The following is an 8,186-nucleotide window of genomic DNA, read 5'->3' on the forward strand; positions in this document are numbered from 1 at the left end:
AAAGATACACGTATTTTTTTTTTTCCAAAAACTGCTATTTTAATGAGAAAGTCCCTTATTACTACTTCGAGTAGAAAGAGCTTAAGAAGACACAGCTTTATGACTTCACATGTGTTGATTCATACACTTAAGAAAACGACGAAATAATTTCCAAAAAAAAAAAAAAAGTTTTAACATTCAGCTTAAACAGTCCGGTATGTCTGACTGTCAAGTGTCACTGTCAAACTCAAGTGACTTCCTAACTGGAAGTTTCTTTTGTTATAGTTACAGCTCTAAATCAGCTATTGAGGTCACTTCCCCATTAAACTATTTTTTAAGATTTTTTTGTTATAAAAATACGGGAAAAAAAATTATATTAATATTATATCTCGAAATGGTTTTCGACTTAGGGACACTGAAAATTTTGAAACGTTGTCAATTATACATAGTATATAATATATATTACACATTTTATTACATATGTATATATCCAACACGGCTAATCCGGACTTAAAGCAATCGGCAAAAAAGCTACCTTTTTTTTTCAGTTATTTATTGTAACCTTAAATTAATGTAACAGTATAGCAAGTACACAATAAATTTAGCCAGTTTTTTTTTTGCGGAATGCTTTAAGATAATCAGCACTTAATATGGCCATTTACCATTTTGTATACTATTTTACATTTTCTTTACAGATATAGCATCATCGATAGGTATATCTTTCATCAAGTTTTATCACAAAATGTTTTTATCTTTGTACTGTACTATAAAAAGATACAATATCCTAGGACTTCAAATATTATTATATCTTCCAAACAGCTCGGCCAGTCTGACCTAACGACATAATATTTTATGAAGGGCATGTCATGTAAGATGCAAATGCCGTACAAACTGAAAACTCATCTTCCCTTATTCGTAGCTTATTACATGGTAAATATCGCTTTATCAGCAACAGTTTTCAGTAAATAGTCTACCTAATATATTTATTAAACATTACAGTATCACATATTAACTTTGTAATGAGCTATCTTGAGAAGTAAAGCATAAACGTGACGAATAATCAGGAAAAAAAAAGCATTTAGAATCGCCCACTTATTTATACAGTTATATTTTGAAAATGGTCCCTTTTCCCAAAGAATCTTATTTATTTGAATCTATTCACACTATTTTCCGTAGGTACTCTACTCAGCATGAAAGATGAATAAGTACCTACCTAGTGACCCTTTTTTTTTGCAGAATCTTGTTCTGTGAGATTTGTATTATTGTTCATAATTTAATTTATTAATCTAATTTTTTTTTTGCTTTCCTTTTTTTAATAATGACTTTCTTGTTGGGAGACCATAATGACTTTCTTGTTAAATTAATTTTATTACATAAGTAATAAAATTAATTTGGTTCGTATTGTGAGCCAAGCCAAGGCTCAAGAGCTCAGTCACAGGGATCCATCATTTAATCTATTGCTTCCAGTTTCATGTGAAGGCATGTCCGTGGCCCTCGAGCTCCGGTATGGGGGTTTATCATTTAAGCCACTGCTTCCAGCTACATTTGCTTTATTACATTGATTGCTTCAATTACAGTGTCAAATAATAATCAGGAATATAACATTAATCAAATCATTAATCATCTACTATCAGTAGTTACAATCCGTACAAAAACTCTTATAACCTAAAAAGTGAAGTGCCGCCAAATCTGACGTTTACTGTTGACATTCGTTAAGCCCATGCACAGATGAGCTACGATCAGTATAAGGCTATATATACAGAATGTTATTCATTGTGATGCTTACAGCTTCGGCCGTCCTTATTATAAAGTGAGCCCTCTCACTAAACATATTCACCTCAATAACAGTGGTAACAAACGTACGGGTACCTATCTACGCTTAATGTCATCATTCATTACTACAGTATCAATCCACAGACATTCATTACTACAGTATCCTTCTCCTAAACCTTATTAAATAATCAGTATAACACATATACAAAATCTTAAATTCTTTCGTAACCTTATTACAGTTATTAAATATACAAGAGCTATCAGTTTAACACATATAAAATCATCAGCCTTTTAATCTCATAAAATCACAAATCAAGATCACTTTTAATCTGCAGTTACCTATCTTTCATTAATATATTAAGGAACTTAAATCATGCTCTTCTAGACAGTTTATGAGTAAGTAAAAATCAACATCAATACAGCCTGTCCTAATGCCTGCTCTAAACCTATGCATAACTTTTTTTGTAATATTCAACATATTTATAAACACTTGCATTACCAACATCAAGTAGCTGTAACAGCTTGCATTTCGTTGAAGTTTTCCAATCTAGCAACTAATTTACAATCATAGACTGCTCCAAGCAATTAATACAAGTAGGTATAAACGACCATTAACAACCGCAGCCTGTCTTCAAGGCCTACTCAACATTCTGGCAAATTAGATCATTATATTCAATGCGTGTCTTGATCAATCGCAACCCTCGGTCTTTCACAGCTTTCAGGAACTGTTCTTATCACATTAACAAAGTATATATATAAATAATAATCTCAGTCCGCTTTCAAAGGTCAGTTCTAAACATATTAACGAATTATGTATCATTAACAATGCCATAGGCAGATTGAATTTTGTACATAATATAAAGTGATTAACACTCTCAGTTTGTCCACAAATGTTCTAATCATATGAACAAAGTATTATCATTAACTATCTCAGTCTGTTTACAATACCTGTTTTATAACCAGTATGATTATCCATTTTATCAAAGTATATAAAACATCATTATCAATCTCTGCCTACTAGGCTTGTTATTTAAGTATTGACTAAGTATAATATATCATTAATAGTCACATTCAGCTTACAAAGTCAATTCTAATCATATTATCGAGGTTTTTATATTATATCATTAACTATCTCAGTCTGCCTTCAAGGCCGGTTCCAAAGTATAACATATTAGCAAAAGTATATTTTCTAATTAACATCACAGTCTGCCTACTAGACTAGGCCTGCTCTTATCATATTAATAAAGTATATTATATCACTAATAATCAGTCTGCTTACAAGCCTGTTCTAATTATATTAACAAAGTATATATCATTAACAGTCAACCTAAAGGCCTGTTCTGAACATATTAATAAGAGATATTATGCCATAAACATCCGCAGTCTGCCTTTAAGGCCTGCTCTTTTCATCAACAAAATATAATTTGTTATGGCCCGTTCTTGACTAATCAAGGCGGTCTGCCAATCAATCAATTAAATTATGGCCTGCTCTAGACTGGTGTGGCCTAGACAGTCTGCCATATCGGCCTGCTCTAGAATGTCAAGATGGTATTATAGCCTGTTCTAGACAGTCTGCCTTCACGGCCTGCTCTAGAATGTCAGGCTACTACCCAAACCTGTTCCAGACAGTCTGCTCCTTCATTCAACCTAATCAATCAATATAATTTTATAATTTGGTATGGCCTGCTCTAGACTGGTGTGGTCTAGACAGTCTGCCATAACGGCCTGCTCTAGAATGCCAAACTGGTATCATAGCCTGTTTTAGACAGTCTGCCTTCACGGCCTGCTCTAGAATGTTAGGCCCAACCCAGTCAGGACCTGTTCCAGACAGTCTGCTCCTTCATTCATCATAATCAATCAATCAAAAGGTATTTTTCCTTTTCAATCTTAATGTTTGTTATGGCAAATAATATCATCATCAACAATCAGGGCCTGCCCCAGACAGTCTGCCTTTAAGGCCTGTTCTGAGCAGTTTTCCAACATAAATTTACCTATCAATATTTTGTTTAAAATTTGATTCACGCAACAAGCTTACATTACAAGAATCTTCGAATCGACATAAGTCACAATCTATACATAGCTTTGTTTGTTTTACCTACTATCATGGCCTGGTCTAGACTACACACTGCCATAACTCGGCACTCAATTAAGATTTTACAATATGTATATAAAGACTAGTATAGTCGTGCCAGCTATTAATCTTATAACATTGAATCTCGACACTCTAGAGAGATTCGCTTCCTTATCGTGTAAGTACACAGCACTGCAGTACGGCGACTCTGCGACCCTGATCACCAGCAGCTTGGCACTCGGTCCGCTGGCAGTGGCTCCACCATCTATCAGATTTAACCTTCTTTACATCAGTGTGCTCTTGCAGCGAGGCTCTTCCAAATCATCAATTTCATCCGATCAGCCATATTACCAGCGTTGGAACATAAAACAAATAGAAACACATTATACTATTGTCAGTACCTAATTCTCGTTCTAGCCACAGACGTTAAAAATTCGATCAGACACAGTCGATCATCATCATCATAATTCGTCTAGGTATAAGATTATTACCATTATTATAATCCATCATCGATTTTATCTGGTTATTAACCCTGTTATATACATCGAAACAAACTTTCAGTCAACATAGAAAAGCATAGAAAAATCACCCTCAAGAGACCTGCTACTTATTGAGTATAGTACCTTAAAACCTAAAATTATCAGTATTGAAATTGAATCAGTAATCAGACGTCATGGACATCAGTCTCAGTAGATACTCTCAGTATTTTAATCAAAGATTCATATCATTAATTTAATACAATGACATTCATACTAATTTCATTTATCAACCTTGAATATATTTAGAAAATTAAGTATTATATTCACAATTTCCGTTACTTTTAACGCCTTAATTGCCAAATTGGCTTCGTAATTGCAGTTTCACGTGCTCTGCCTACCCCATTTTGAAATACAAACATGGCGTTATGTAAGTTTATCAGTAAATATTAATTAAATGCAACATCCCTGGGAATATTTTGGGTAGCTATTGAAATCTTGTAGCTATTAGTAACCTTTAATGAAACAAAACTTCTTAGGTACCAGTACCTATACAAATATTCAATGAACTTTCCTACGTATTACATTCTCTTTCTCTTGCAGTTTTATAACGTTAATTGTTTATTAACCCGCAGTTTCATAATGGCAATAATCAACTACTTATTGGAATCGGAAATTTCAGAAACATCTCTTCAACCTCTGGCTCTGCAGCGACTCACGAGGGCGCAACAAACAACATTATTCAGACAAAATCAAAATGAACCTCTGAAGTCTTTGGCCGGAGCCGAAAACGCTATTTGCATACCAGCCATATTATTTAGAATAGGTTCAGTTACTTATATCTTATTCATTTCTTCTTTTTGTTACATTGGTACAGCCGTCGAGCTCTATTTGGATGTAAACAGCACTCTTCTAAATAAAATGTAACCTTCAATTTTGTATTCGTTGGTTACCTTAATACGATTAAATTTACCTACTTATTTCTGGTCATCACTGAGTCTCCATCATACAATAATTAATTACACCAAATATTATGATCAAAAGTTGATTTCATGATGCTTTATGAAAAATTAAACCAACTCCAAATTCCTCCCTTTCTGGCTTATTTCGCAAGGTTTCTTTATATTAAAATGTCATTTACCGTTAACCACATAAGTACATTTAAGTCACTCTGGAAACTCTAGATTTTACCTTTTTTTGTATCATTGGACTAGGTACTAAGCCACCAAAGACAATGTACGGCATATCGACACCACACAATAAAATCACTGCAACAATCATCTGCTAAGATGCTGTGGCCAATGATGTATCAATACAACAGGAATCCGAACAAATAAATGTATTAATACCAAAACTTGGTAGTACCTAAACAATTTGAAGTAGATACTTCTATTTACCATTGTTACTTTTTTTTAAAGTCCATTTTCAATGATAATTGAATAAAAAAAGTTCTGCTGGTATTTCAAACAAGCATGGTTTTTTTGATATTTAATTTAAATTACTTATATAACTTGATATTTTTTTAAATTTTAATAAGTAGGTACCTACAGGTCACCTGCTTTTACCTTTACTAGGCACTTGCAATTTTAAATATAGTGACCTAAAAGTTACGACCTGGTAGTTGTGTTTACTTAAAATACATCAATAATTACTCTGTCTATTAACCTGAATCTACCATACTATAAATTATTTGTGTTCTTTTCTAGAATAATTCCATAGAATTACTGACTCTCTAACATGTTGGTAGTGGGGAAAAGTAATGTGCACACTCAATCCCTTAAAACAAAAACTAAAAAAAAGAACCGGGTTATCACTAAACCTTTTATACTTACATACATATTTGATCATCAACATAGATAAATATCACATGGTAATATTCAAAGGCATACTTTCGTGATGTACATTGTACAGTACCAAAATTCGAAATGGAATCAGAGGCCAATTGTCCTGGATGAAAATGATGATGCTTTGAAATTGTAACCTTTGTTTTCGGAGTAACCTTTTAGAAATTTAGTGTTAAAAGATAGTGACACCATGAAATGGTTGTGTGTCTCTTTTACACTCATGTACTGTTTATATCATTAGTAACATTACTTAACTACCTTTGTATGTAACCCCGTGATTAATCATGCCAGTTATCCATATCAGTTGGTCCCAAAAATCATTAGAGAATCAATGAAGAATTTGAAGTAATTAATAATATCCATAATTGAGGAGTAATCAATTCAGGAAAACCCATTATATCTTTATATTGCATAAATATTACTCATACTTTCACAAAATTCAGGCTTGATAGTATAAGCGGACCTTTGATTAGCTTACTACACAATAGGTAATAGTCTGGAATAGAGATCTGATTCACTCTACCAGTTTTAATATGTCACTACCAGTACCGCTACACATTTGGAATTCTTATCATCTGTGATTTTATTTATTCACTTTTTACTTGCCTACTCTCCTTAAATTATTAAATAAAGCATTCAACATCAACTATGTACATTGTAGTATTCATTTGCCTAGATCTCAAAATATTTATAAATAAATATTGCGCTACGGAATCAAAACTAATTTCTTTGTACCTTATACCTCAAATAACTGATACATATATTTTATATATAATTATGTACATGAACTATCTATTGAGCTATGTATTCTGATTTATAAACCACAGTTTATATATTCTATGACCTGTGACCTGTGTGCCGCTTGGTAAAAATCTCTTTATATTGAAACCCGACATAGCCTGCTAACAATTTAATTTAGCCCGCTACTGCTTGAAGCTCTTTTCTCATTTTACATAATAGCTAAAACTTTGAATTGTTAATCTATATCATTATCTTTGTTATATTTCATCATACATATATATATATAGGTACTATATAACCAATGTGTCTGAACAAAAAAAAACTTTTCAGTACTTTTCAGTAAACCATCCAAAAGAATAAGTATACATTCAACTTACATGTGTTAATCAGTTTTCTCTGAGTACCTGCACTGCACCAGAATACTGTGTATTCTGTCCAATGCCATTCTTACCATCTAGCATTTCATATCCTTATCAACATGTTCAAGGCTTGTGCTGATGACATAGTTAGTTTCACCAAAGAGCTAATGCTTCAACCCTTAAGTTACCTCTCATCATACATCAGCTGTTTGATTCCTTGAGTTGTTCCTTGGTGTATGGCAGCTTCTCATCTCACAGCCCAAAAACAAACAATACAAAAGAAATGGTTAATAATTTGATCAACTGAAAACAAAGTTATGCTAGATGCACCAAACAAAAACCTTTTGGTTTTAAGTAAACAAAACGATCTGTCTTTTGCTCCTCTTATCGAACAAGTTAATGAAATCTTGTATCATTTATACACATATTTTCTGTAGTTTCTATTATCAAACCAACTTTTAGAAGGCCAAGTGACGTTTACGCACCTTGTGGACATTAGATCCTTTATCCAACTTCTGAGATGTGAGCCAAGCCAAGGCTCAAGAGCTCAGTCACAGGGATCCATCATTTAATCTATTGCTTCCAGTTTCATGTGAAGGCATGTCCGTGGCCCTCGAGCTCCGGTATGGGGGTTTATCATTTAAGCCACTGCTTCCAGCTACATTTGCTTTATTACATTGATTGCTTCAATTACAGTGTCAAATAATAATCAGGAATATAACATTAATCAAATCATTAATCATCTACTATCAGTAGTTACAATCCGTACAAAAACTCTTATAACCTAAAAAGTGAAGTGCCGCCAAATCTGACGTTTACTGTTGACATTCGTTAAGCCCATGCACAGATGAGCTACGATCAGTATAAGGCTATATATACAGAATGTTATTCATTGTGATGCTTACAGTATAAACGAACCCGCTGATATGAAAACACTTTTTTT

The 8,186-nt window shown here is 33.1% G+C and overlaps 1 long non-coding RNA gene across 1 annotated transcript; it reads right to left on the bottom strand.

The window, feature by feature from the left end:
• Window positions 1–1,512: 1,512 nt before the first annotated feature.
• On the bottom strand, window positions 1,513–7,828 carry LOC125241418. The gene is made up of 2 exons (XR_007178741.1): window positions 7,262–7,828; window positions 1,513–4,136 (listed from the first exon to the last, which is right to left on the bottom strand). It is a non-coding gene; the product is annotated as an uncharacterized LOC125241418 (long non-coding RNA).
• Window positions 7,829–8,186: the final 358 nt, after the last annotated feature.

This window comes from Leguminivora glycinivorella, chromosome 2 (genome assembly GCF_023078275.1).
Source record: "Leguminivora glycinivorella isolate SPB_JAAS2020 chromosome 2, LegGlyc_1.1, whole genome shotgun sequence".
In the NCBI taxonomy this organism is placed as follows: domain Eukaryota; kingdom Metazoa; phylum Arthropoda; class Insecta; order Lepidoptera; family Tortricidae; genus Leguminivora; species Leguminivora glycinivorella.